General features: G+C 41.1%; 4 non-coding genes across 4 annotated transcripts; 1 reads left to right on the forward strand and 3 right to left on the reverse strand.

Moving 5' to 3' along the window:
* Nucleotides 1–383: 383 nt before the first annotated feature.
* Trnav-cac (transfer RNA valine (anticodon CAC)) lies at nt 384–456 on the reverse strand. Its single transcript has one exon. It is a non-coding gene; the product is annotated as a tRNA-Val (tRNA).
* A 1,282-nt stretch (nt 457–1,738) lies between these two features.
* On the reverse strand, nt 1,739–1,811 carry Trnav-cac (transfer RNA valine (anticodon CAC)). Its single transcript has one exon. It is a non-coding gene; the product is annotated as a tRNA-Val (tRNA).
* A 586-nt stretch (nt 1,812–2,397) lies between these two features.
* Nucleotides 2,398–2,471, forward strand: Trnai-gau (transfer RNA isoleucine (anticodon GAU)). The gene has a single exon. It is a non-coding gene; the product is annotated as a tRNA-Ile (tRNA).
* A 4,346-nt stretch (nt 2,472–6,817) lies between these two features.
* On the reverse strand, nt 6,818–6,890 carry Trnav-cac (transfer RNA valine (anticodon CAC)). The gene has a single exon. It is a non-coding gene; the product is annotated as a tRNA-Val (tRNA).
* Between the last annotated feature and the right edge of the window lie 18,223 nt (nt 6,891–25,113).

Below are 25,113 nucleotides of genomic sequence, written 5' to 3' on the forward strand. Positions count from 1 at the left end.
AGAAAACACAGTATACAATCGAACAAACACAGGATAACTTTTAACAAACACTGGAAAATAACATAAAAATTTAAAAAAAACCCAGGGAAATCAGGCAAATGCAGGACAATCGAACAAACAAAAGACAATCAAACGAACACAGGTGAGTCGAACGAACACAAGACATCCAAAAACACCGGACAATCATTTTCACGCAGAATCTGTTCTAACGCGTTTCTTCGCTGAAGTGAAAAACTAACATTATAGAACAAAAACACAGCTGCCAGCACTACTTAACGTGAGGTTAACCGCGACAAGAGTAATGTTGCTAAAACCATGCCACAAAAACAAAACAACGATTAATAAATAAACAAGATGAACTCTCAGAAAAAACAATTGTAAAATGGTTCGGCTGGGGATCGAACCCAGGACCTCTCGCGTGTGAGGCGAGCGTGATAACCACTACACTACCGAACCGATGTGCCCAACTATGATTTGCTAACCGCTGATGATTTTCTGTATGGCAATAGAGACAAGTCAGACAGCGAAAATGCATTGATATTTGACCAGTTATTCAGGTTGATCTTATTAAGCAAACGTTTTGAATAATGAATGCATTTATCTCATCCATGTTCGAAACGACCATGTGCAGTACTGTTTACATTTCCTTGTTCTGGTAGTATTCTATTTTCAACCATGTGGAAGTCATTGTATGCGTGTGTGTGCGAGTGAGTGTGCGAACGCGTGTGAGTACTGTAGCATTGGGTGTTTTTTTCTGTTGGTTTTTTTTCCCTTTTATTGTTACATGTTTGTCTACCATAATTTACGATTATTATTATGACATTATTTCAAATTTGTTATATTAAAATCGTCCGCCAAATTTCATTTGCTTTTAAGAGTACGCTCATAAGCCTAGCTTGTTGTGCTCCATGTTCCTTATTTCATGTATGCGGTAATAGTACCAATGGAATTTCTATTTTGGTTTTTGTGTTCATTTCACCATTATAAGTAACTCTTCCTTATCTTCTCATCTTCTCCAGGTTTTCAGCGTTTACCTCCCTTCCTTCGTATGGTGCACTATAGTATGAGTGGTGCGTCTTCGGATATTCCCGGCGTTCTGTTACTATTTTTAGAAGGTCACCGCAGTGTCCAGAACGTAAATTGGACCCGTAAATTATCCTCACTGTAAAAGTGCAAAGGTCGAATCAATGTATAGCCACGCGAAAAATACACTGTCATCTATCTCTCTATATATACGGCTTCTCTGTGTTTGTGTGTGTGTGTGTGTGTGTGTGTGTGTGTGTGTCTCTCTATATGTGAGCAACACCTGGGGATTGTTCAGTTCTGTTTGTGATGTGGTCTGGCGGCTTTTGTGTATGTACTGGCCTTCCTTTGAGAAGCCATAACAGTTCAAAAGGGCTTACAGATAAGCTATAAATTGCTCAATCCTGTTTGAGTGGAGTTCGCCTCCAAAGGTGATTAACACGGTTACATTCGTCGACAAGGATGGGACTCGATATGGTCAGGAATGGCATTATGGCCACTGAATCATTTTCGTGCTGTTCCCATTCCACGAATCTGGGAGGGACCTAAGCTTGGCGGGTCCATTGTTCGGCTCTAAGTACTTCTTCCCGGCGAAGCCGGCTACCCGGCGAAGCGGGTATTCATTCTAGTATTGAATAAACTTGTTTAAACCAAAAAACAAAACAACGATTAATAAATAAACAAGACGAACTCTCAAAATAAACCAATTGTAAAATGGTTCGGCTGGGGATCGAACCCAGGACCTCTCGCGTGTGAGGCGAGCGTGATAACCACTACACTACCGAACCGATGTAATAAACGTTCTTTGCTAAGGTTGATATACAGTGGTTCTTGGTGTCCCACGTGGGCGAATAGACAGAAGCGTAGATAATAAAACATTGTCAGTTGATATTGTCCAAGTATTCAGCCATTTCGTGCAGATTTTTATCTGTACAAAAGAGAAACTTGAGAAAGTAAGATTGAAGCAACAGTCAATATAATTCACAATGTTTTCAATGTTGTTGTTTGTTTGTTTGTTTGTACTTATGAAGTTTTTGTTGTTGCTCACTCTCTGCGTATATCAGTAAAATTAATGTGACAAAGAAAAACATGTCTTTTTTCATTGAAATATGCTTTGTGGAGAAAAACAAACTACCACAAAATATGGTCACCGTCGAAAGTGGTCAGTGTTTATTAATACATGTATTTAAGAACATCAAGTTCTTGTTTGTTCATTTAGTCTCTTTATCACGATCGCTCCTGATTGTGCAGGTGTCTGTTCCGATTTACTGGAAATACTAAAGAGACCGGCAGTCTTTTAGCAGGGATTAAAGAACTAACGAATGGGACTTGGTTGTACTTTATATGGCTGTATTGTGCCGCTTTGTTCTTGAGGGCCCATTAGCTCAGTTGGTTAGAGCGCCGTGCTGATAACGCGGAGGTCGTGGGTTCGACCCCCATGTGGGCCAATCATGTTTTTGTTAAGAATCTGTTTCTTTTGCTTTCATTTTCCTTGTTTTGGGTTTCACACTGTACAAAACAACAAGTCGCGTAAGGCGAAATTACTACATTTAGTCAAGCTGTGGAACTCACAGAATGAAACTGAACGCACTGGATTTTTTCACAATGACCGTAGTCCGCCGCTCAAGGATTGAAAAATGAGGGTGTGACAGTGCCGCCTCAACTTTTACAAAAAAATCGGATATGACGTCATCAAAGACATTTATCCAAAAAATGAAAAAAAAATCTGGGGATATCATAACCAGGAACTTTCATGGATAATTTCGTAAAGAACGGTCCAGTAGTTTACTCTGAATCGCTCTACACACACACACACACACACACACACACACACACAGACACACATACACCACGACCCTCGTCTCGATTCCCTCTCTATGTTAAAGCATTTAGTCAAAACTTGACTAAATGTAAACAAGTCGCGAAAGGCGAAATTACTATATTTAGTCAAGCTGTGGAACTCACAGGATGAAATTGAACGTAGTCCGCCGCTAGTGCAAAAAGCAGTGAAAGTGACGAGCCTGTTTGGCGCGGTAGCGATTGCGCTGTGCTTCAAAGCACGCTTTACTGTACTTCGTTTTAACTTTCTGAGCGTGTTTTTAATCCAAACATATCATATCTATATGTTTTTGGAATCAGGAACCGACAAGAAATAAGATAAAAATGTTTTTAAATTGATTTCGAAAATTTAATTTTAATCATAATTTTTAATTTATTTAATTTTCAGAGCTTGTTTTTAATCCAAATATAACATATTTATATGTTTTTGGAATCAGAAAATGATGAAAAATAAGATGAACGTAAATTTGGAACGTTTTAGATTTTTTTTATTTTTTTACAATTTTCAGATTTTTAATGACCAAAGTCATTAATTAATTTTTAAGCCACCAAGCTGAAATGCAATACCAAAGTCCGGCCTTCGTCGAAGATTTCTTGGCCAAAATTTCAATCAATTTGATTAAAAAATGAGGGTGTGACAGTGCCGCCTCAAGTTTTACAAAAAGCCGGATATGACATCATCAAAGACATTTATCGAAAAAATGAAAAAATCATCCGGGGATATCATTCTCAGGAACTCTCATGTCAAATTTCATAAAGATCGGTCCAGTAGTTTACTATGAATCGCTCTACACACACGCACGCACACACACACATACACACATACACCACGACCCTCTTCTCGATTCCCCCTCTATGTTAAAACATTTAGTCAAAACTTGACTAAATGTAAAAAGACACACAAAACAAGTAAAGTCCATGGAAATACATTTTCCTTTGTGTCTGTCTGTATGTTCGTGAGCTTTCACTAAGGTGCATCGTCTATCCTGTCATTCGAGAAAACGAATTTTATTTCAAGTCCGAACCGAGGTACACACACGCACACACACATACACATACACACACACACCAATTCCTGTGCTACCATTGTTTCATCTTTTTATCATTTCACCTATGACCACCCCCCCCCCACCCCACCCCCACCCTTCCAACATTCACATGACCAAGTCGAACAAACACAGGACAACTAAACAAACACAGGACAACTAAACAAACTCTGGACAATATAACAAACACAGCTAGGGCAATCAAGCAAATCAAGAAATCACAGGACAATCATTTGGTTTAAACAAAACTTTATTCAATTTTAATCATGACAAGAACAATGCATGGATGATTACATACTCAAGCATATAATGCTTATTTTAAGCAATCATAGTAATTACAAAACAAAGGTTAGCATGATGGCGGAATAAGTACATTAGCTCATTTCAGGAAACGAAAAACAAAACAAAAGACAAAACAGATACACAAACAAGCAGAAAATGGGAAGGGGTTGGTGATACAGGAGGTGGGGAAAGGGCAGCTAGCTAGTAGCTAGCTTAAGGGAAAAAGAAGAAGAAGAAGAAGATTTGAAGCGCCAATATTTGAGGGGATTTTTGGCTCACGTAAGTGTAGCCTATGCGATGGTAAACTTTGTCTGTCTGTGCGTGCGTGCGTATGTATGTATGTATGTATGTATGTATGTATGTATGTATGTATGTATGTATGTATGTATGTATGTCTGTGGTAGAAACTTTAACATTTTTGGCTACACACCGAAATACTCATTTCACGTGGTTAATTTTCAAGCACCATCTTCAAATTATTGAAGCAATGATCAACATTGTGTCGGCATGTGTGTAGTTAAAGCGTGTATCCAAAGAAAACGGGTGGTGGTGGGTTTTGAAGGGGTACAAGCAGTTGACTGGTTTGTGTCGTGTTTGGCATGCAGACGGCAGGTCATGTGTCAAGATCAGGTCAGGGGTCGCGCGAAGGATTGTGGTCCAGTTCTCACCTCGCCGATTCGCCGGGGAAGACGATTTCATGTTGTTCGGTTTCTAAGCTCCAGAAAAGTAAATAAAGAAGATACCAAAGGGAGATTTCCTACAATTTGATCTGCACAGCGTGTTTCCAATGTCCACGCGAGGAAGAGCTGTCGAAAGCGCGGCAGTCAGTGTCGATCTTGCAGCCGTATCCCGGTAAGTTCAGAGACAGATCTAGTGTCTCCCACTCTGATAACGTGTCACCTACTGTTAATCCGTTTTGTTTTAATTTCTTTTTATTTCAGCAGACACGGATGTCAAACACAGTGCTAGGCAGTCACCTCTAGTGAAATGAGTTGATCTAAAGTGCCTGTAATGTTTGGATGTCTTTGCTCGTGGTTCGATTTATGTGAATTTCAAGACTTGCAGTAGAGTCTCAAGTTAAGTTTACTCTGCCCGAAAAAAACTGTCCACCATTTACTTGAACATGCAGATATAAGGAAACGGAATGAATCTGTTCTCAAAGTCAAAATGATCACGATTTTTTCCTCAGATTCAAAACATGCACTGTCATGGTTTTGTCTGTACAATTTAGTAAGTCTTAAGTACCTTGCAACAACTTCCTTGAACGTGAAAGACAGTTTTTGAATGCTAGATCTGTATCGCGTTTCATTCCAGACTCGATCCTCTCTTTGATTGTAGATCTACTGTTTGCTGTTTACGCACTATCATATGATTCGCTATGTAACGTTTGGTAAGCTTACCTTGCAACAGCTTTCTTGTCTTTGTTGGCATTTCTGGCTGTGTTGACCGTCAGAATTATTTTAAGAACCAGGCTGCTGCAGTCGACATGTTTCGCATATTGTAGGGTTACCATGCTGCATAGGTAAAGTGGCTTGTATAACCTGACTATTCTGTTTCAAAACACTGTTTATATTTGTGTAGGTTGTAGTCATCATAACTAATCGCATTTTGCCATTTGTTTCAGAAAGGAGGTTAACCTACAACAAGATCGACGCTATGTCAGATATATGCCTCAGCCACATGAAGACTTCCGAATTTAGATCTACTCGGCATGGTGACAAGTCTTGATGAAAAGTATAGGACTGAGGACAGCAGTGGAAAAAGTGCCCACATGGCAGGTACCTAACCTATTACCCTAGTCATTTTATCTGTGTGCCTTCTTTTGAAAATTATACATGGAGTTGATATGATGCGTTAGTTTTAACTGTGTGTGTGTGTGCGTGTGTGTGTGTGTGTGTGTGTGTGTGTGTGTGTGTGTGTGTGTGTGTGTGTGTTTGTGTGTGTGTGTGTTACGGAGTGAGTGAGTTTGTGTTATGTTACTGTTTGTTGATTTCTTACGGGAGCCTTGAAGGCTTCGCCTCTTGTTTCAATTGTAATAAGTGCACATAAGACACTCGCACAAAGTTAATGCGTATTGTGATCAGAGGAAAAGTCACTACATTGCGCATAAATCGAGACATAATTGATAAGTCGAAAAACAACAAAAGAACACGAGAGAGGTTATGGGGAAAAATTTGTCAGGCAGCATGTCGCATGAAAGTGTCTAATAAATGTAATGAGTGAAGTATAGAGGCTCATTTACGGAACCTGCCCGTCTGTCTAATATAGTCCTGTACAGTTATGAATATGGTCTGGTTGACATTTCGTGAATATTGCGGGATGCCTTTCAATAATATTTCGATATACTTATAATCATTTGTCAAATTATCAATGGACAATAATCTTATATCTCTATACAAGGGACAATGCAATAAGTAATGTTCAGCAGTCTCGCTGGGATAACCACACTCGGACAATCATTTACACGCAGAATCTGTTCTTATGCGTTTTCTCGGTGAAGTGACAAACTAGAATTAAAGAAAAAAAATTAACCGTGACAAGAATAATGTTCCTAAAACGATACCACAAAAACAAAACAATAATTAGTAAATAAATAAGATGAACTCTCAGAAGAAAAAAAAGTAAAATGGTTCGGCTGGGGATCGAACCCAGGACCTCTCGCGTGTGAGGCGAGCGTGATAACCACTACACTACCGAACCGATGTATGATTAGCTCTTGGCTAAGGTGGAAATAGTGGGTCCCACGTGGGCGAATAGATGGGAAGCGTAGATAACGAAACATTCACATTTTTTATCTGTTAAAAAAAACAACTTGAGAAAATAAGATTGAAGCAATCTATTTCACAATGTCAATTTATTTTCATTTGTCTCAGTTTTTCGTTTGTTGTACTTATGAAGTTTTTGTTGTTGCTGACTGTCTACGTATCAGTATTATTAGCATGACAAAATAACAAAACATGTTTTTAAATTCTTTTAAATACATTTTCGGGGAAAAAAACACCCAAATATTATCACAGTTGAAAGTGATTGTTTACTGCGTTTCATGTAGAACTGTGAATAGTTATAGGTTTTTTTCAGTTTTTATAGAAACATTGTACATGTGATCAAGTTCTACTTGTTTGTTCATTTTGTCTCTTGATTCCACGCGCCTGATTTTGTTTCAATTTGCTGGATATATAAGGCCAACAAAAAATAGTCTGTTTACGGTAACATAGGCAACATAAAAATAGGGTCGGTAGGTCGGTATTTTTTTTTCTCCAAAAAACCATATTTTTAAGTTATTTTGCCAAAAAAACAGACTTTTTTCCTCTTTTTTTTCTTCTCATAAATGCACACAAAAAAAAGTCTAGGGTCGCGCGAAAAAATAGGGTCGGTCGGGATGCCGTAAACAGCCTTTTTTTTAATAATGTTTTTGCCTAATAGAGAAGGGCACTCCGTTAGCAGGGATTAAAGAAGTAAGGACTGGGATCGCGCTGTACATTAAAACCCTGTATTGTGCAATCTTTGACCGTGTGGGCCCATTAGCTCAGTGCTGATAACGCGGAGGTCGTGGGTTCGACCCCCATGTGGGCCACTGTAATTTTTGTGTCCTGATTGTATTTTTCACTCTTTCTCGGTTCTTTTTGTTGTCAACGTGTTAAAGCGTTTTATGTGTGTGTGTGTGTTTGGTGCGGTGTGGTGTGGTGTGGTGTGGTGTGTGTCTGTGCGTGTGAGAGAGAGAGAGAGAGAGAGAGATAGAGAGAGAGAGAGAGAGAGAGAGAGAGAAAGAGAGAGAGAAAGAGAGAGATATTGAGTGGTCTAGCTTGCTATAAATTTCAATCGCAAACAAGAACTTCTGACATTTCGCTTTATTCAAAGTAAAAATCAACTATTTGTGCGAACTTCAGACCGTGGAAATCATCAATTAAATAAATGAATTTATATAAAAAAAATATTAAAAAAACACACAAGAAAATCACTAGAATCTCACGGCCACCACCTCTCTTGGGGAAAAGTTGATTGATAGCCAGCCCTGCATGCGATTAACACTTTACAAGATAATTAAAAGAACAGAGCAAAACGCTTAGCTGGCAAAAAAGAACGATGCCATTCATTAGCATTAAAAAAGACCCTTCTGTTGCATGCAGGCAAATATCACTCGTTCCCACACCTCTCACAGTTGATCAAACAGGCAGCCTCTTCACTCTCATTGATTGGGGCTTGGTTTCCCACGATGAAGGTGAAATCATGAAATAAACTGGAACAGATAAACCAAGAAGAGGAATGAAAGAGTGCAAGGGGGGTGGGGGGGTGTGTGTTTGCGTGTGTGTGTGTGTGAGTGTGGGTGTGCGTGTACGTGGGGGGTGGTGGTGGTGGAGGAAACAGGGAGAGAGAGAGAGCGAGAGGGGGGGAAAGAACGTGAGAGAGAGAGAGAAAGAGAGAGAAAGAAAGAGGGAGAAAGGGGGCGAGAGGGGAGGGGGAAAGAGAGAGATAGAGAGCGAGAGCGAGAGGACGAGAGGGGGCGGATATGAGAGAGAGAGAGAGAGAGAGAGAGAGAGAGGGTGAGAAAGAGTGTGTGAGAGGAGAGCGTGTGAGAGAGAGAGAGAAAGAGAGAGAGAGAGAAAGAAAGAGGGAGAAAGGGGGCGAGAGCGGAGAGAGAGAGAGAGAGAGAGAGAGAGAGAGAGAGAGAGAGAGAGGGGAGAGAGAGAGAGAGAGAGAGAGAGAGAGAGAGAGAGAGAGAGAGAGAGAGAGCGAAATCGAAAGAACGTGAGAGGCGCATTCAGTTCAATTCACACGGTTGCAAGTGTAACGAAAATTATACAAATCCATATTTGTTCGACCCATAGTTCACACTTGGAAGTTGCATTTGGCGTCATACATGGGAAGACTGAAGCTACCATCCTTTTTTTAAAATTTTTTTTTACACAGTTGACACACAATTTCTTTGACACTGACAAGAAACACGAAAACTCATGGCAAAGATTGTACGAAAGTACACCACCACAAAATTGCGTTAGTCATCATGTCCCTTTTTGTCCCCCTGAAACAAACAAGACTAAACCACGACCAAAAGACAAGACCACAAAGTGACTAAACTCTAACTTCCCACGAAGCATTGAGGACTGGTGTCTTCTCAACAAAGTACTTTGAGTTTTCTCCCCTTACCATCAAAAACACAACTTTTTTTTTCTCAGTTTCTCACAGTCTCGGTGAGAACTTCGGCGCAGAGGCCTGTGTCCAAGATGTATGTGGTCAAATGACCAGCGTGAGAGACCGAGAGGCAGCGCAGTTCTCACGTAACTTTACCGCGACAAACAAAAACCTGGACATTGGACAGTGACTATACCACAACGAAGTCATTCACGAAACTGAAAGTCAATGACCTTGTGTAAGTACACAGGAGTATACTCTTCCGTTTCGGTGAGAGACAAGATGATATCATTTTGCTGTCCTACACTTTCGTTTTCCTCTCGTTGCCATTGTCGTCGTGATGGTGATGACATGATGAGTGTGTGTGTGTGTGTGTGTGTGTGTGTGTGTGTATGTGTGTGTGTGTGTGTGTGCGTGTGTGTGTGTGTGCACGTGTGTATGTGTGTGTGTGCGTGTGTGCATGTTTGTGTGTGTGTGCGTGTGTGTGTGTGTGTGTGCGTGTGTGTGTGTGTGTGTGTGTATGTATGTGTGTGTGTATGTCTGTCAGTGTGTATGTGTGTGTCAGTGTGTGTGTGGCGTGTGCGTGGCGTGTGTGTGTCAGTGTGTGAGTGTGTTTTGAGTGTGTGTTTGCGTGTCAGTGTGTGTGTGTGTGTGTGTGTGTGTGTGCGTGTGTGTGTGTGTGTGTGTGTTTGTGTATGTGAGTGTATGTGTTGAGGGGACCTTCATCCTATACCTCAAGTACTTTCTCCCTTCCCAAATTGACGTTACACCAACCACAGAAATCATAATAAAGGGGGAGATAGAGAGAGTGAGAGAGAAAGAGAGAGAGAGAGAGATACAATGTCAATGACAATGACAATGATATTGTCAATGTTTTGTTTTACGAGGGTAATAGATTAAGCAGTGCTCTGCTTTGTTACATCCAGCCCCCGCCATAAAGAGGGAATAACTAAAGACAATCAAAACGCTTCTACATCTCTCTCTCTATCTCTCTCTCTCTCGAGAAGAGAGAGAGATTAGCCTTTGATACATAGGTATATCTGTTTATTGTTTATAGTCATACATATTGTCCTTACTACACGTACACAAATATGGTTCATGTAATAGAAATGGAGAGAGAGAGAGAGAGAGAGAGAGAGAGAGAGAGAGAGAGAGAGACAGACAGACAGAGAGAGACAGAGACAGAGACAGAGACAGAGAACGAGAAAAAATAAAGTTAATAAAATGAGAGCCAAACACAAAAACATCGCACAAAGGAAAATGCCAAAGTGTTAGCCGTGTGACCGCGAATATTACACAGGGATGAAAAACTCATTGATTGGATTTCCAAACTGTTGCTCCCGTGGGCCAACCAGACTGATCTCTTTGTCAACCGGTTCCCCTTTCAGTCTTTTCGCTGTTTCCCTGACCCCAGACTTTTTATCTTCTCGCCAAATTGCTGTGCACAGAAGCCCCCAAACAGCTTGCGCTCGTTGCTAAGTTTTCTTCAGAATTGTTTGCTCCGAGGCGTGTGAATTCTAGGAGCAAATAAATTTCCCTCTAATCTTCCTTGACTCCTCTCTCTCTCTTCTCGATCATCTCCGGGGTAAAACCGATTGCGAGTAAATTATACGTGTCATCGTCATCTGCGCGGCTACCCTAGGACTCAGTGTTCTTGTCCGCTCAGACTTGTGCTTCGTTCGTTCAAACAAAAGTGAACGGGACGACAGGATTTGAATTTTCCGACACCCCACGCGCCGCATCTGCGCGCCAGATTACGTCACCAAGTGCGCCAACACGAGGCTCGCCAAAACCAACCAACCACCACGCAGTCTCGGTGTAAAATCAATATTTGACTCTGGCATAGGTTGGGTCCGAACGTTTCGTGCGAACAAAGACGTTCGGTCCCTTTTTCGCCTCGTTGAAGTTACGGCTTAGTGGGTAATCGGAGTGGTCGAGTGGTCATCGGATGATGCAACTGGAGTGGCCGGAGCGGCCGGTGAGTGGCGGCGTGGCTCGTTGTCCATTTGTACTGACCACTGCGGCCACCTGCTGAGGCACTGGTCAATCGTAGCGTGGGTTTTTGACTGTGTGACCCTTGTCGTTCTCTGGATTGGATTGAATGGATGTGCGCATGGCTCTGGAACAGTGCCAGTGTGTTTGTGTTCGTCCGTCTGTCGCGTCAGTCTGTTTGAACTTCTCTCTGACTCAGTTTTCCCCCTTGCCATCAGTCCACCCATTTCTTTGCAGAAGGGAGGATTACTAGAATGGAAAGGCGAATCATTTGCATATGGGATATTTGCATATTTGCATATTACATATTTGTACGTCCACATGCATAACATTCTGAATACACTAGATACTTATATACATCTTACACAAATCTGCTCATCTTGACTGCCCTGCAGCTTCTATATTATAATCTAAGCTGAATCTCAGTTATTTGTGATCGGATGTTGTAAGTGCATACAGACATTTCTGCAAACTTTATCAAGTCTGCGAACCAAATGTCACAATCTGACAGCGATTATTCGATAGGTACTAATGGAGGATTAAAACCAGTTTCAAGTTAGGACAAGAAACCATCTGAGCTGCTTAATATCTTGTCCTACGAACAATAGAGGACATAGTAAGCATTACAAGTGGTGAAAATAAGCATTACAATTGGTGAAAATAAGTATTACTGGAGGTGAAAATAAGCATTACACGAGTTGGGTGTTCGGAGGGAACGCAGATGGTCAAAGCAAACGGGTCATAATGCAGCTCCACTGGTTCGCTTCATTTCGGTCGTCATTTTCACGGTTTTCTTTCATCGCCCAATAGCTGCTAAGAAGATATCTGGCACTTTTGTCTCCCTGCTGGGAGCTGCAATAAACCAACATACGCTTTGGTCCGCGCCGACACTGTGACAACAGCGTTGCTGTTAACGACAAACGCAGCAACAAGTGAATTTCTCTCAAAGTAGCAACGTCTATGCAAGGGAGACATCCAGGATGACACCTTCCTTTCAACCCGGCTGAACACCGTGAAAACGACACGCTGCTGGCCACTGGTCACTTTAGCTGTCTCGTTGGTCTCACGGGGATTCCTTGGTCTTTCACTGGTCAGTTTACTGCTGACCAGCACAGCTGGAGTCGCCGCGTAACTCCGACATCATTCGCTCGCCATCTGTTGTCACCGTGAATGCTCTCGCCCTCGCGCCGCCCCATGCCGCGTCGAACAAGTGAATGATGCAAATTAGGTAACAACCTGCTCCCCCACCCCTCCCGCCACTGACACGCCGAACAAGTGAAACATGCAAATTAGGTAAAAACCTGAAGGGTCTCTTATCTCTCCCCCCCTCCCTCCTCCGGTCACTGCCACGCCGAACAAGCGAAACATGCAAATTAGGGTCAAAGCGTGGGATAGATTTGAATCTACCGTCGCTTCGCCCGAAACCTAACCTGCAGAGCTTGAGCCTAACTTTCTACCATGTCTGGACCCAAAGGATTAGCCCATTTAATCCGGAGAGCGTTATCAGGAGCCGACCATCTGGTTGAAAAAGTGGTTTGTTTGATCTCGCACCGACCACAGTAGCTCCGCCATCATTGGTCATCTCATTGTCGTGACGCAACTTGCTGTTCAGGGGCGACAATCACATCCCCGCATCACATCCGGGCGGCAGAGCCGGTGTCACGATTTCATCTTTCGCCTGTGTACATTATTTCTCCCTCGACATATACTCAAAACTGAAATGTTGTTTTCTGGTAAAATTAAGAAGTGAAATTATTTATGGACGAAAAGCATGTCAGTTTCTTGCATGTGAAGAAAATTGGTGGTAAAATTTAATAGATTTCACCCACAAATTCGAATTCTTCGAAAACGTGTACTGAGTGGTTACGTCCCTTGAGTTAGAAGGAAAACATTTTAGGATGAATCACATTTTTAAGTTAAATAAAACAAATTGGTTGGACAAATTTGGCCCCATGAATGTAAGGTACACAAGGTCGCTCATCAGTACTATCGAAGGGTGTTTTTTTGTTCAGTGTAGAGTTTATACTAGATCAACGAGGCCGAGAAGCGAAATATCAACACGGCGAAAGATGAAAACGTCACACCGGCTTCCTGTCTTCCGGAACAATGGAGGTTGGACATACTCTATAGTCTCTGGTTGGACAAACGAATCTGGTAAGAGAGCAGAAAAGCGAGGGAAGAGGAAAACAGAGAAGGACAGGGCCGGACTACCGGGGGGGTTATGGGGGTTGCGCAACCCCCCCCCCCTAGCCTAAACATGTACCTTACTTATTTAATTTTTTTTTTATTATTGCTTATTTTATGCCGTTTTATGCAAGGAGCGACCATTTTCTTATCTCAGAATATGACCTACCCGTCAGCTTCAGGGGGCTTCGCCCCCTGACCCCCACAACGAGGGGGGGAGGGTTCTAGGGTTTCCGGACCCCCCCCCCCAGCCCAAAAATAAAAATTTTTTTTTTTTTTTTTTTTTTTTTTTTTTTTTTTTTTTTTTTTTTTTTACAATTTTATTCAAATAAATAACAACAATCAACAATATCTCATACAATGAATTAAATACATCTTATCGAGTACAACAAGCTAACTTTTTTTTAACGTTTTGTTCTTCGAACACTCACACAAAAATGCTTCTTATCTGTAACTGCCTATTAAAAATACTTTCCAACGGTAAAAACGAATTTGTTTTTTTATATATACTAACGCACATCTTTCCGATTAAGATAATGTGGTTCAATTTATACATAGTTGCCTTTTTCACCATTACAAAATGCATACCAAATAAAACATCACTAACTTTCAAAACAATCTTAATTTCTAAAGTACGAAAAATAAATTCTTCAATAAACTTCCAGAATTTGTATACAACCGGGCATTCAAAAAAGAAGTGTTCAATGAAATCAGTTACATCACAACAGTAATTACATTTATTAGTTTCCGTTACTTTCATTTTACACAGGAGAATGTTGGTCGGATAAATGTTGTGCATAATTTTCCAGTGTAAAACTCTTAATCTAGTCTCTTGTGTTGACTGATGGGCAACTATCCAAGAACGTTCATCAATTTCTACATTAAACTTTCTCTTCCAAAATCCTCCGGAACATGGTACATCTGTTTTCATATTAATAATCTCTTTCCGATATTCTTTGGCACTTAACACATTTTTGCCGTTAAACAGTGGGGTAATACAAACATCATCAGTCATATTTACAACATTTTTCCTCATGAATAATGACACAGCAGCTTTTACAACATTATATTCAAGAATTCGGTTTGGCGGTTTGGCGTTTTCCACGTGTATAAAGTATACGCATACCTCGCCAGGTTTGTTTCTGTGGCTAGTCGACAGACGATGCCATTTGCTTTGTGTGTGTTTTTGTTGTTGCTTACTGTACATGACATACATTACGTGTAAAATCCAGTTCTTTAACAGGCAACAGACCTTGCAAATTTCCAGTAGCTGCAATCTGAAGCGACCTATCTCTGATTCTAGCAGACGATCTCTCCAATGTTTAACACAAAATCAGCAAACTCTCCTGTCACATAGAACGTCCATTGTATAGTGCAATGTTCAAATGAAGTTACCGGTCTGAAACATTTCGTCGTTTCTTCTGAGACAATCCTTGTTATCTTATCATCTATAGATTTACCGCAGTCTTCACCACGCGAATTCCCAACAGAAGTCAGACTTTCGAACATACAATCTTCGTAGGCAAGCATGATACGTCATGACGTCATATGATTCCTAACATATTGACGTAATGCTAAGCATCCGGTTATCTCGAGTTTTCTCCGTAATACATGTCCGTGGTTTTTTTAATGTTCGGTTATTTCCGTGGCTTCATGCGGAAAGGAAACCGTCGTCTGCAATCAACGACATGGACCATTCTGGTACTTGTTGCTGACAAAAACATGATTTTAACACAGAATTTAATGTCAGAATAGCTATATAAACGCTATTGTGTTTTCATCGTAGCAATAGGGTCCGATATTTAAACTCGAACAAGTATAATGCGACTCGTCTTCGACTCGTCGGCATTATACTTGTCTCGTCTAAATATCGGGCCCTATTGCTACGCTGAAAACACAATAGCTGTTATTAATGACCGGTAATTTTTAATGAGTTGGGGCATTCTGACCAATCACAAGATCTGTTTAATTAAAACGCCAACTTGATTGAATTACCATTTGTGTTATTGTCAATTAGAGTTCCAAGGCAGGGTAAACTGAAGACATACATTATCCGAAGGATTATAGAATAATTGATTTTGTGCTTGTGTTTCCCGAGACTGCGAGAGACGCAGACGCTGATAATTTATTCATTAGGCTATTGCCCCTTATGCAGGGATGTGAACAAAAGGTTTGCATGAGAGAGAGAGGGAGAGAGAGAGAGAGATATTTCAGGATGCTATTTTTTTGCCTTTTATTTGACGTCGCAAATGTTAGATACTTTTGAGAGCATGCACTTCAAGTTTAAAAGTACTTGACATAGATGCAATCTCGAACTTAAGTTGTTAATACTTTCAGTGGAATCTGCGGAAGCAACCAACACCAAACCCACTCTCATTAGCCAGTCATCAAAACAACAACAACAACAACAACAATAACAACAACAACAACAACAACACAAAATACGCGGAGGACCCAGTCGTCTTCAAAACTCTTTTGAGTGTACATATCCGAAGATGTAAAAATCAACCCCCCCCCCCCCCCCCATAAAAAAATCTGGCATGCGGTCGCCTTTTTTCTATTGGAACCTCGTAATTCTCTCTGCAAGGTTTTTATGAATAATAATTTAACACATCATGGTGTGATGGGTAAATAGAACATTCTGACAATATCAAAAACTATTGTGGTCAGGCCGCTCAGAAGGCTAAATATCATAGGCATCTTGTCTCCTGTAGCCTTTAAAGGACGAGTCACCTGATTTTGGGCAAACCTTCCATCACTATATAGTTAGATGTAACATATAGACTGGATCTTTATCCTTTTTTGTTTTTTTTCCATCGACGCGTGCCTACCAACGGTATTTACACTGGTTGACGGCCGACAAGATAAAAAAAAAACACCCCACAATATCACAGAGACAGTTTGATTTTGTTTGTGGTTCGTATATGATGATATTGACATTTCTAAATGTGAGTGTAGGTTTCTTTCTAGCCCAGATAAATATAATTATTGCACTGCCAAGATGAAACCGCAGGTAAGGGCTACTTTAACAACTTGCGCGTGCATTTCCCGGTACGGAAAGCTCTTGCCATTGGATTTTGACACTTTTACGGGCAAGGAAGCCTGTCATAATACGCCGAGTTATTCCTCTGTCGTCGCCGTGGCTTATCGGATGTTAATCATAATGATTCATATCCAAACGGCCGTGGTGTCAAACCCCGAGAGTTCCTTGGCCCGTAGTGTCAATGGTATCTTGAAAGATTTATAAATTCTCGCTGCGGTGGTAAATTTGTAATGTTCTGATATCGATTGTGTTGATAATTTGGTACGTTGTAAGAATTGTTCGACTCAAGTGGCAGTGATTTCTTTCTTTCTTTTTTTTTCTTCCTTTTTCTTTCTTTTTCTTTCTTTCTTTTTTGTTTCTTTGTTTCTGTGTTTTTTTTGTTTTTGTTTGTTTGTTTGTTTGTTTTTTTGTTTGTTTCTTTCTTTCTACTTTCTTTCTTTCTTTCTATGTAACTTTCTACTTTCTATATATCTGTGGATATATCTTTCTCTGTTTCTTGCTTTCTGAAAATGTTCTAATCTTTACTGTGCTTTTATTTTTCTGACGGCATGCAGTCAGGTGGTTGCAGGTTTTTCCAGGATACAAGATGCTGCTGCTATAGATAGAGACATTATTTCTGATTTGTAAATGACGAGAGAGAGAGAGAGAGAGAGAGAGAGAGAGAGAGAGAGAGAGAGAGAGAGAGAGAGAGAGAGAGAGAATGAAATAATGACAGACAGACAGACAGACAGACAGACAGACAGACAGATAGACAGACAGACAGACAGACAGACAGACAGACAGACAGACAGACAGACAGACAGACAGACAGACAGACAGACAGAGACATACACATGCAGATATATGCAAACAAAGAATGTCCGTGAGCTCTGTATAGTTTATCCGACGCGGACCCTGTTTCAAACGACTCCCTTTGAACAAGACGGCCAATGAAAAACACCCCTCTCTACAAGAGACGACAGGACTGTCCTCTCTGTACAGGACGACCGACCACTGCTAAACTCGGACGACCGCCTGTCCAATTTGTTTTCTTCAAAAAAATCACCTGTTTTAAACAACCGCCGTCGATCCGTGTTTTAAGCTGAGTCGCTGTTTAACGATTTGCATATTAAAAAAAAATCGTTTTACCATAATAATTCAAAAAGGCTGGGTGTACTTGACTGAAGTCTGCGCAGATCACAGTAGACAGTACAAAGCAATTCATATCGGACGGCATTTCTCAGGGCAACGGAAGACAAATGCATCAACTTGTCAGATCTGGCCAGGGATTTATACTGAAGACCATCCCTCCACTTGGACTTAATAAAAAAAAAAAAAGTAATAAAAAAAATAATAATTCATCAAAGAAAATAAATTCTAATTCACCACAGTCAGGGTGTTGATTTTTTTATGTTTACATATGATATGGTTCCAACTGGGGGGATGATTATCCAATACAAAAGCCTGGTCAGATCTGAGATGTTCAGCCGAAGGGCTGTGTCTTTACTGACGACAGCATAATTATTATTCTTGGGAACAAGGGATAATGATAAACAACTTTTTAACTACTATTATTTTCTATGTATTTTTTGTAAACATATTTGTTTTAAATTATTTTTTATTATCATTTTATTTTATTCTATTTTATTTTATTTATCACAGATGTAGGAACTGTACACTGCCGGAGAGAATCGGTACTACATAATACAAAAAACATAACTTCTTCTTCTGCGATCGTGGGCTGAAACTCCCACGTACACTCGTGTTTTTGCACGAGTGGATGTTTACGTGTATGACCGTTTTTACCCCGCCATTCAGGCAGCCATACGCCGCTTTCACAACAACAACAACAGTTAGTTCTCTGCAGCCTTTTCAAACGTAATGACTCTCAAAGCTCCTTTTACTGAAAACAAATGCGACACTCTTCGAAATAGGAAAACCGTAATGACATACATCTCACGCCAGCACCTGTTAAAACCCTAGGTAAATGTCAACTACTTCCACCGACACCGGGGAGACAAGTAGACCCACCCCCTTTTCCTCCCGAACCCCCCCCCCCCTAAGTGCCTCCCTAAGAAAGGTGTGAAAAGGTCGTTCATGTTTTGACGCGAAAGTGTGAAGTCGACAGCCCACAGGACTCCTTTCGCTAGTACAAGGCGCGGTTTCTCTTGACGTCCCCTTGTGGCGAACAAATAGGGCGCAGATTTTCTAAATGCTTCGGTGGCCGTTAGTGAATTAGGGTCAAACTGCGAAGGACTTGCCATTGACCTTTACCAAAGTGCTGTTGTGCTTGGTTGGCTAAAATGAGTCAGGTTTTAGTTGGGGGGGAAAAGAAAGTGTTCAAAGATGGGGAGCCGTTAGAACTGTACAGTGGAACCGTGCCCCCCTTCCCCCCCCCCCCCCAAGCCCTTTAGAGCCCGCCAATCGAAAAAAATGTGAGGTTCTCCTAGCATATAACCACGTCATGTCCAAAATAGACACTAGTTCTGGGGATAGAAAAACCAAGTTAGCAAATAGCAAATCTGAGTAAAAAAAAAACAGGTCTTAAAATGGGTGTATATTTTACAAGTTAAGGAACAGAAAATCAGGAGAAAAAAAACCAGTGTCTTGAAGACGGAGGGAGGCTTACAGTGGGGGTGGGGGTTGGGGATCGGGGGTCGGGGTTTGAAAAGGGGGGCTCCACTGAGAAAATGTAAGTTTTACGCCCTCACGGCAAAGCCATTAGGGGCATGTTACACGGAGGGGGCTCCACTGTACCCTTGGCCTGTTTTATTGATCCGAAAACGAGTGGTAAGAACCGCTTTGAGGCATGGTTTGAATCAAAAAGGGTGTGTTTTCACTTAGGATCGTTACACCTCTTTGTTCGAAAAGTAAATTCTGAAGCTGTTGAGGTGGTAGATATATACATTATCCGGCAAACAGTGTACGACATATTGATTCAGTATTTTGTGGTTGAAAAAGTGCCTTTTTGGCAATGAATCGTCACACTGCAGGGGTCAATATCTAACACAAATCTTTTCACATTTGCGGCCTTCATGGGGGGACAGCAGAAGAGCGGTGCATTCAACTATAACAATTACAATAAAGCATAAGGATGTGGACTTGGTCGTGAACGGTTTGCCGGGGTGGGTGCCGTTAGCAATAAGTCGTCCGGGTCAAAGGTTAATGCTTTGCTTTAATTCTCGCACATCGAATATTAAGATGCGGGGAATAAAGTCTCTAGTCGGCATCATTACAGTGAGCGATATAGTGAGTCATTGAATGGTTTGGTAGCCGGGTTGCTACCAGCAATAAATCGTCACGGTTAAGCCGGGTTGATGACTGACTCTCACTTCCGTACCTCTGCATTGACGCCGTATTAACATTGAAGAGTTTGGTCAAGGTTCTGTAGCCGTTGGTATTTGCACGCCTACAATATTGCTTATTAGGTTGCACCAGAGAGCTTCTCCTCCTTCAGATTGAACTCTTGGGTAGCACACAAGGCACATACGATTGTGAGAATGAATGAGTGTTGAATTGCCCCAGGTTGTACAAAGACGACAACAGACGCAACGACTTAATAAATGCAATGGATATCTTAAACCCAGCTCGAACATTATTATTATAAACTTACTATATACGTCTTATATTCAGTGGGCCTACGTTGATAAGCATTCTATACAGAAAACACAACTTGAATCTGCGTTCTGTTCAAGTCAGTTTTTGTTACTGCTAAAAAACTTCACTGCAACACCGCTTAACTTAAACTTACTTGGATTTAGTGCAAAGGGTAAAGTTTTCTTTGTGGATCTTTGCATTATCAACAGAATTACAAATAATTGCTTTTCAGTGTCGATAAGTTTCTACCTATTAATGTCAATTACCGAGTCAACGCACAATTATTTTCATTGACAGCAAACTGACTCACAGCTCTACATTGATGCTAATGATAGATACATGGAAATGCTTGGAATGTTTTTAATCACGTATTTGCTGAGCCCATACTGTCGTGAGAAAACATATTTTGAGGGTTTTAACTCTTCTATTTCAACCTAAACGCCTGACACTAATTGTCCAGGAATGTTAATTTGTACATGATGACAAACTGTGTGTAAGTAGCTGGCTTACTAATTAGTGAGTGGTGTAATTGGCATCGTCGAAACACGTAAGCATATAATAAACACAAAAGATTCCAAGTTCAAGTAACCCTACACAAATATAATTCATTAGAATTCCTATATCATTCAAACACAGTGTTCAACCAACCTCAATATCGAGACGGGTAGAATGCGATAATTGGGGGTTGCCGTCGATGTTCTGACCTCTTGTAAACCCAAACTTTTGTGAATAGCCATGATGGCGTATTTTTTGTGCGAACAACATACCAAACGTGTTGGACATATCTCGTCAATCGCTTTATCATAGGCAAAGATAAGCCAACCTATCCGTATACCATCAGCAGGTATGTATTACACCTAAAACAACCCTCTCATTATTTCGACACCTGTTCATTACGTCGTTCCTCCCAAATCCCCCCTTGAATAACAGGACTTTGAATACCTCACAATATAAAGCCTAGCTATATCTGTGCACCAAGGAGTAAAAGTTCAAATGGGGACGCTACCGTGAGTTGGGGCTTATGACGTCAGCGAAAAGAGCCAGAATATAATTTATAGATGCGTCCGTCATTTGGGCAGTTACTGAATTACAGCCTTCTCCCGAAGATAGTTGTTTGTTTTTTCGTTCCAATTCTTTTTTCCTGTCATCTGCACATATTGTAATGCCGATCCTAACTGAGAGGGTCCAAAAGTGTCATTTTCCCTCATTGATATATTGCAAATTGAAGTTCAGTAACCTACCAATGGCATTGCCGTGAGGGCGTAAAGCTTCAATTTTCTCTACCAGTCGGTTAGCGAGGACACAGATTTTTCAACGTTTTGTCAAGCATACCATCAGGGAGCATAGAGGCCCATTAGCTCAGTTGGTTAGAGCGCCGTGCTGATGTGGGCCACATACATTTTTTCAGATTATTATATAATAAATCGTGTGTGCGATTGTTTTGTGTACCCTATTACAAACAAAAACAAAAACAATTAAAACAAGTCGCGTAAGGAGAAATTACTACATTTAGTCAAGCTGTGGAACTCACAGAATGAAACTGAACGCACTGCATTTTTTTCACAATGACCGTAGTCCGCCGCTCGTGCAAAACGGACTGAAACTGACGAGTCTGTTCAGCGCGGTAGTGGTTTCGCTGTGCTGCATAGCACGCTTTTATGTACCTCTCTTCGTTTTAACTTTCTGAGCGTGTTTTTAATCCAAACATATCATATCTATATCTTTTTGGAATCAGGAACCGACAAGGAACAAGATGAATTTTTTTTAAATCGATTTCGGAAATTTAATTTGGATCATAATTTTTATATTTTTAATTTTCAGAGCTTGTTTGTAATCCAAATATAACATATAATTTATATGTTTTTGGCATCAGGAAATGATGTAGAATAAGATGAACGTAAATTTGGATCGTTTTATATAAAAACAAAAATTATTACAATTTTCAGATTTTTAATGACCAAAGTCATTAATTAATTTTTAAGCCACCAAGCTGAAATGCAATACCGAAGTCCGGCCTTCGTCGAAGATTGCTTTACAAAATGTCAATCAATTTGATTTAAAAATGAGGGTGTGACAGTGCCGCCTCAACTTTTACAAAAAGCCGGATATGACGTCATCAAAGGTATTTATCGAAAAAAAAGAAAAAAAATCCGGGAATATAATTCCCAGTAACTCTCATGTCAAATTTCATAAAGATCGGTCCAGTAGTTTGGTCTGAATCGCTCTACACACACACACACACGCACAAACAGACAGACACACACACATACACCACGACCCTCGTCTCGATTCCCCCTCTATGTTAAAACATTTAGTCAAAACTTGACTAAATGTAATTAAGGAGTTGCTGATCCTTCTAACTGTCGATTGAGATTCACTTTCATAGTTTATTGGTTATGTTCAGAATACAATTCTAACGTCTCTTGGCCAAATTGGTCATGATTTTTACAGACTGGAAGGATATCTTTATAAGAGTGGATAATATACTAGGATGGAATATGTTCACTTTCAAAGGTTATCGTTCACGTTGACCACACAACTTTAACATCACCCCAGTTGAACATCCTTTTCGCGAACTGAGGTGCTGCCGCTATACCAAGCAAAAGTAAATGGTTGCAGGGGTGTAATTCCACCCGCTAGAGAAACGTATTAAAAAAAACACCCTGGGTACACGCACACTATCGGCCGAATCTGCCAGAGCAAATCCTCGCAAACCTCCCCCTGTAGAACGGGCACCTCCCACTACAGGACATCTCGCCATCGAATTTCCTCCCAAAGGTGCGGTCAAGTGCAGAAACGCAAGCAATCGGGGGTGTTATCGCGTTGTTCGGACGGTCATTCACAAGGGTGTTACATTGGATACTCTTGAGTTTGTCCCAAGTGTGATACCCGCTGTTACCCGGCTTGCATCCTCTTCATCCCCCTCCCCCCGACCCTGCGCTGCTCCAAAACATGCTCTTCTTGTTCCCTTCCTTTTCTTTTTCTCATTTGCTCCTCTGGATCTTCGCTGTGTTATAAGGATTTATTACAATTTCAGTGCTATCAGGACGGATTCTAGTTGACCCGCTCAAGGTTATAACGTTCAGGCAGAGACCCTTTTTGTTTACCACGTTACTGAAAAATAAACAAGACAAAGTAAAACATTTGAATCGGCCGAATCTGCCAGAGCAAATATTAGCGAGATTAGCGCTCTAACCAACTATTAAGTGTTTGCCATGTCTGCTACTTTTGCTGGTAAAATCTTATAGTATTTCACAGTGTTCACAACTGGTTACAAAAAGTGTGTTCAAAATGGGTACACTTCAGTTTACAGTGTTGGCCATTCATTTCTGAATGGTTACTTTTTCTCTTCTTCTTCTGCGTTCGTGGGCTGAAACTCCCACGTACACTCGTATTTTTTGCACGAGTGGATTTTTACGTGTATGACCGTTTTTACCCCGCAATTTAGGCAGCCATACGCCGCTTTCAGAGGAAGCATGCTGTGTATTTTCGTGTTTCTATAACCCACCGAACTCTGATCATTTTCACAGACCGAAAGGATATCTTTATAAGGGTGGATAATATAGAAAGATGGAAATATAGTCGGTTATCTTCTTCTTCTTCTTCTTCTGCGTTCATGGGCAGAAACTCCCACGTTCACTCGTGTTTTTTACACGAGTGGATTTTTACGTGTATGACCGTTTTTACCCCGCCATTTAGGCAGCCATACGCCGCTTTCGGAGGAAGCATGCTGGGTATTTTCGTGTTTCTATAACCCACCGAACTCTGACATGGATTACAGGATCTTTTCCGTGCGCACTTGATCTTGTGCTTGCGTGTACACACGAAGGGGGTTAAGTCACTAGCAGGTCTGCACATAAGTTGACCTGGGAGATCAGAAAAATCTCCACTCTTAACCCACCAGGCGGCAGCGACCGGGATTCGAACTCACGACCTTCCGATTAGGAGGCCGACGTCTTACCACTGCGCCACTGCGCCCGTCAGTCGGTTATCGTTTACGTTCACCACACAACTTCAACCTCATCATCCAAGTTGAACATCCTTTTCACGAACTGAAGTGCTGCTGCTATACAAACAAAAGTAAATGATTGCAGGGGTATAATTCCATCCGCAAGAGTAAGGTATACTAAAAACACCCTGGGTTCACGCACACTATCGGCCGTACCTGCCAGAGCAAATCCGCGGGAACCTCCCCCTATAGAACGGCCTCCTCCCACTATAGGACATCTTGCCATCGGGTTCCTCCCAAAGGTGCGGTCAAGTGCAGAACAGCAAGCGATCGCGGGGGTGTTATCGTGTTGTTCAGACGGTCATTCACAAGGGTGTTACGGTGGTTTTTACAACATTGGATACTCTTGAGTTTGTCCCAAGTGTGATACCCGCTGTTACCCGGCTTGCATCCTCTTCATCCCCCTCCCCCCGTCCCTGCGCTACTCCAAAACATGCTCTTCTTTGTCCCTTCCTTCTCTTGTCCTCATTTGCTCCTCTGGATCTTCGCTGTGTTATAAGGATTTATTACTATTTCAGTGCAATCAGGACTTATTCTAGTTGACCCGCTCAATGTTATAACGTTCAGACAGAGACCCTTTTTGTTTACCACGTTACTGAAAAATAAACAAGACAAAGTAAAACATTTGAATCAATAATATTAGCGAGATTAGCGCTCTAACCAACTATTAAGTGTTTGCCATGTCTGCTACTTTTGCTAGTAAAATCTTATAGTATTTCACAGTGTTCACAACTGGTTACAAAAAGTGTGTTCAAAATGGGTACACTTCAGTTTACAGTGTTGGCCATTCATTCCTGAATGGTTACTTCTTCTCTTCTTCTTCTGCGTTCGTGGGCTGAAACTCCCACGTACACTCGTGTTTTTTGCACGAGTGGATTTTTACGTGTATGACCGTTTTTACCTCGCCATTTAGGCAGCCATACGCCGCTTTCAGAGGAAGCATGCTGTGTATTTTCGTGTTTCTATAACCCACCGAACTCTGACATGGA

This window comes from Littorina saxatilis, linkage group LG3, assembly GCF_037325665.1.
Source record: "Littorina saxatilis isolate snail1 linkage group LG3, US_GU_Lsax_2.0, whole genome shotgun sequence".
Lineage (NCBI taxonomy): Eukaryota > Metazoa > Mollusca > Gastropoda > Littorinimorpha > Littorinidae > Littorina > Littorina saxatilis.